Below are 5075 nucleotides of genomic sequence, written 5' to 3'. Positions count from 1 at the left end.
AGAGATATCAAACGTGTCCACCGGCTCACAGGGGGAGGCTCAAACAGAGAACAAGCTTCTCGACCCCCGTGCCTTCGCAAAAAGGGGGGAACTGTAGGGAACGACGATCGAGAAGGACTAGGGTGGCCACCCTTAGAACTCGCACTGCTTTTTGTCCTTCCTGAACACCAATCCACAACAATCCCACCTTTTCTCCGTAAAACCAAGGGGCCAAAAGAAAGAAGGGAAGAAAACAACAAGAAAGCAAGAGATATCAAACGTGGCTATCGGCTCACAAGGGGATGCTCAAACAGAGAACAAGCTTCCCAAACCCCGCGCCTTCGGGAAAAGGGGGGAACTGCAGGGGATGACGATCGAGAAGGACTGGGGTGGCGACCCTGGGAACTCGCACTGCTTTTCGTCCTTCCCGAACACCAATCCACAACATTCCCACCTCTCCTCCGTAAAGCTAGGGGAAAAAGGAATAAGGGAAGAAAACAACACCAAAGAAACAAAGATCCCAAGAAAAGAGAGGAGCTCAACAACACGCCGAGTAGATGTCCACTAACCAAAAAGAAATCAAACAAGGCACCCAATCAAAAAAGCGTCCCACCTCTTCACGCCCTCCCACATGCATTAAGCACAACACCCTTTCCAGCTTTACAACATAGCAAACAACCAAGCAAATAAATCACAACCTAAAACTGACCAATAGAAAAGACAAGAGCCACGATGAGACCACTGTCTGGAGCACGTCACTGAGAGGCACACAACCCCCCAACCCAGCGGCACAAGGCTTCAAACGACAAATAGACCGCTGCCAATAACACAAACCCACCTCGCTCTTGCACCCCTTTGTGTACAAAACACCCAACAACCTTTCCAGTGAGAGAGTCAACGGGGGTCAAATAATCAAACTCCAAAGAGGAGTTGTCATGGGCCAACGCTCAACGCTGGAGAAAGCCACGGGCCACAAATACATCGATGGTGCAAGGCCACTAGAGAGAGGGACGTTCGCAAAGCGCACACCACGAAACAAAGAAATGACGCAAGTCCCACAATCCAAAGGGAGGAACAAAGACATGACCCGCTACTTCTTTTTCCCTCAGAAGGGGAGTGGGTCACGAGAGGACGAGGAATTCCCTCGACGGCAAAGGCACGAGATAAGATTGCCACCCTCATGCCTGTCGGTGGGGAAAATTGCAATCTCGATGGAGCTCAGACCGAGGGATGGGTTTTTCATTACCTCGACACCCAACCCTTCTGTGAGGGCATGTCGAAGGAACGGTCGGGAGGGACTAGGGTGGCCAGCCCAACGGGTTGAACCACTCTTCATCCATCCCATACTTGACCGCACCCCGACAATCTCGCCTCACGGAAGGTTTGAGCTACCAGGTGCGCACGCAACCACTCCCTCGACCCAACCACCAGCGAAAAAGCTCACCCAAGCAACACATTAACTGCTGCCGCCTTTTCGAGAGAACCAACTATGGAAGCCCGCACCCTTGGCCCATGCCTTCCAACGAATAAAATACCGAGCACCGCCGCTACGAATGAGTCTGAATTTATCCATCGTATTTACCGAGCACCTCAACTCTGCAGCAACCATGCCCAGCCGAATAGATTGTCGGAAGGGCTCCCAAGAAACAAGCTTCTGGACCCCCTGCAGAAACACATTGGGGGGAAGAAAAACAAAGGATGGGTGGGACAAGCACAAGCATGGCTTGCAAGCACACACGAAAAAACAAGCGTAGTTACCTCGAGACAAGCAACCAACAATGTTCCCGCCAAACACCAAACCCGCTCCCCTAGAGACGCACCACAAAGTCCCACATTGCAATCGAAACCCAACCAATCCGAACCAAAAAATAAAACCCCTGCTATCAATGATCCTACTGCAGGTTCACCTACGGTAACCTTGTTACGACTTCTCCTTCCTCTAAATGATAAGGTTCAATGAACTTCTCACGACGTCGACGGTGGCGAACCACCATCGTCGACGCAATCCGAACACTTCACCGGATCATTCAATCGGTAGGAGTGACGGGCGGTGTGTACAAAGGGCAGGGACGTAGTCAACATGAGTTGATGACACATGCTTACTAGGAATTCCTTATTGAAGGCCAATAATTGCAATGGTCTATCCCCATCACGATGCAATTTGAGAAGATTTCTCGATCCTCTCGAACCAGGAATAAACACTCGTTGGCTGCATCATTGTAGCGTGCGTACGACCCAGAGCATATAAGGGCATCACAGACCTGTTATTGCCTCAAACTTCCATGGCCTAAACGGCCATAGTCCCTCTAAGAAGCTGGCCGTGAAGGGGAACCTCCGCGTAGCTAGTTAGCAGGTTGAGGTCTCGTTCATTATCAGAATTAACCAGACAAATCGCTCCACCAACTAAGAATGGCCATGCACCACCACCCATAGAATCAAGAAAGAGCTCTCAATCTGTCAATCCTTACTATGTATGGACCTGGTAAGTTTCCCCGTGTTGAGTCAAATTAAGCCGCAGGCTCCACTCCTGGTGGTGCCCTTCCATCAATTCCTTTAAGTTTCAGCCTTGCTACCATACTCCCCCCGGAACCCAAACACTCTGATTTCTCAGAATGTGCTGGCGGAGTCCTTAGAGCAACATCCGTTGATCCCTGGTCGGCATCGTTTATGGTTGAGACTAGGACGGTATCTGATCGTCTTCGAGCCCCCAACTTTCGTTCTTGATTAATGAAAACATCCTTGGCAAATGCTTTCGCAGTGGTCCGTCTTTCATAAATCCAAGAATTTCACCTCTGACAATGAAATACGAATGCCCCCGAAAGTCCCTATTAATCATTACTCCGGTCCCGAAGGCCAACTCAATAGGACCAGACTCCTATCACGTTATTCCATGCTAGTGTATTCAGAGCATAAGCTTACTTTGAGCACTCTAATTTTTTCAAAGTAACAACGTCGGAACCGTGACCCAGCCAATTAAGGCCAGGAGGACGCCGCCGACAAAAGGGACGGAAGGGCAGGTGCACACCGAGTAGGCGGACCGACCCTTACGACCCAAGATCCAACTACGAGCTTTTTAACTGCAACAACTTAAATATACGCTATTGGAGCTGGAATTACCGCGGCTGCTGGCACTAAACTTGCCCTCCAATGGATCCTCATTAAGGGATTTAGATTTTACTCATTCCAATTACCAGACTCGATGATCCTAGTATTGTTATTTATTGTCACTACCTCCCCATGTCAGGATTGGGTAATTTGCACGCCTTCTGCCTTCCTTGGATGTGGTAGCCGTTTCTCATGCTCCCTCTCTGGAATCGAACCCTAATTCTTCGTCACCCGTCACCACCATGGTAGGCCTCTATCCTACCATCGAAAGTTGATAGTGCAGAAATTTGAATGAAGCATCGCCAGCACAAGGGCTGTGCGATCCGTCGAGTTATCATGATTCACAGTCTGAATTAGTTCATACTTAGACATGCATGGCTTAATCTTTGATACAAGCATATGACTACTGGCAGGATAACCAGGTAGCACCCTCCCACTTCAAAGGGCATTACGGGCACTCTCTTACCAAGAGCCAGCCTGAACACCCATCAAGTCAAAGAGACGTCAAAATATCATGTAAAACTTTTATGCCTTGCACCTCTTGCATCCCAAGAAGGAAGCACACGCAACATGCCAAGGACATGGCAAACAAATGGGATGACCTGCAGAGCCACAACGCACCAAGGCCACTCTGGAGTTTGCAGCCACGGCCCAACCAACAAGAAAACGAGTGATCACTCACCGAATCCCTTAGAAATTCCTCCAAAGGCCTCCATGCCCCACACCGAGGGCACCTAGGAGTCCACCCGGACAGCAGTAACGATGGACCTCGATCACCTGATCGCCTGTGGCAGCCTCGATGCAAAGGAAACAAATGGAGAACGACCAACTAGGCAACCTCTATATTACAAATGAGCCACAACCCTCCTTGCCCCCGCACCGAGGACACCTAGGAATCCACCCGGACAACAGCAACGACGGACCTCGATCTCTTGACCGCCTGTGGCAGCCTCGATGTGAAGGAAAAGGAAGGAAATAAAAAGAGGAAGACCGACCACACAAATCCTATCATAGAGAGGCCATACAAACCTCCCCGCCTCGCATCGATGCCACCTAGGAGTCCACCTGGACAGCAGCAACAGTGGACCTCAATCGGATGATCGCCTGCGGCAGCCTTGACACAAAGGCAAGGGAAGGAAATCATACAAGACAAGCCAAGCCCGCAACCTCCCTTAGAAATGCCCCCCAACCCACCCCTCCCCTCCCCACACAGGGGCCACCTAGGAGTCCACCCGGACAGCAGCAACGATTGACCTCGATCGCATGATTGCCTACGGCAGCCTCAATCCAGAGAGGAAACAGAAGGAAATAAAACAAGACCAATCAAGCTCACAACCTCTCTCAGAAATTCCCCCCGACCCTCCACGCAATGCACCGAGGCCACCTAGGAGTCCACCCGCGACAGAAGCAACGGTGGAGCTCGATCACTTGACCGTCTGCGGCAACCACGATGCGAAGGAAAAGGAAGGAAGTAAATGCAAATCAAGAGGGTTGCTACACAAAACAAGAACACATATCCGAATAGGAGGAGGAGAGATTGGGCAGCTCTGCACCCCACGCACCCTACGTACAGGCAACCTAGAAGATTTCCCACATCTTTACCGACCAGACGATGAATAATTTTCCCCTACGGCCACCTCCACGCACAGGAGGGAGGTCGAAGCGTTCCACCTCGAAATCCTTCTTCCAGATAGCCCCCACCATCGATGACTATAGTAGCAAGCCTCCTCCCCATTGGACCATGAGTGCATACACAATTGAAACAACAAGTGCCCCCCAACCCTCCCCGCAAAGAGGCCACCTAGGAGTCCACCTGGACAGCAGCAACGATGGACCTCGATCGCATGATCGCCTGCAGCAGCCTCAATGCAAAGGAAACGAAGGTAAACAAAACAAAAAACCAACCGAGCCCACAACCTCTCTTAGAAATGCTCCCCAACCCTCCACGCCACGTACCGAGGCCACCTAGGAGTCCACCCGCGCCAGCAGAA

At 50.8% G+C, this 5075-nt stretch overlaps 1 pseudogene; it reads right to left on the bottom strand.

Moving 5' to 3' along the window:
- Positions 1–1863: 1863 nt before the first annotated feature.
- On the bottom strand, positions 1864–3509 carry LOC149222037 (18S ribosomal RNA; annotated as a pseudogene).
- Positions 3510–5075: the final 1566 nt, after the last annotated feature.

This window comes from Pinus tabuliformis, chromosome Q (assembly GCF_031772625.1).
Source record: "Pinus tabuliformis cultivar Carrire ecotype Pingquan chromosome Q, CPIR1, whole genome shotgun sequence".
Lineage (NCBI taxonomy): Eukaryota > Viridiplantae > Streptophyta > Pinopsida > Pinales > Pinaceae > Pinus > Pinus tabuliformis.
This window is presented reverse-complemented; position numbering and strand designations above follow the sequence as displayed.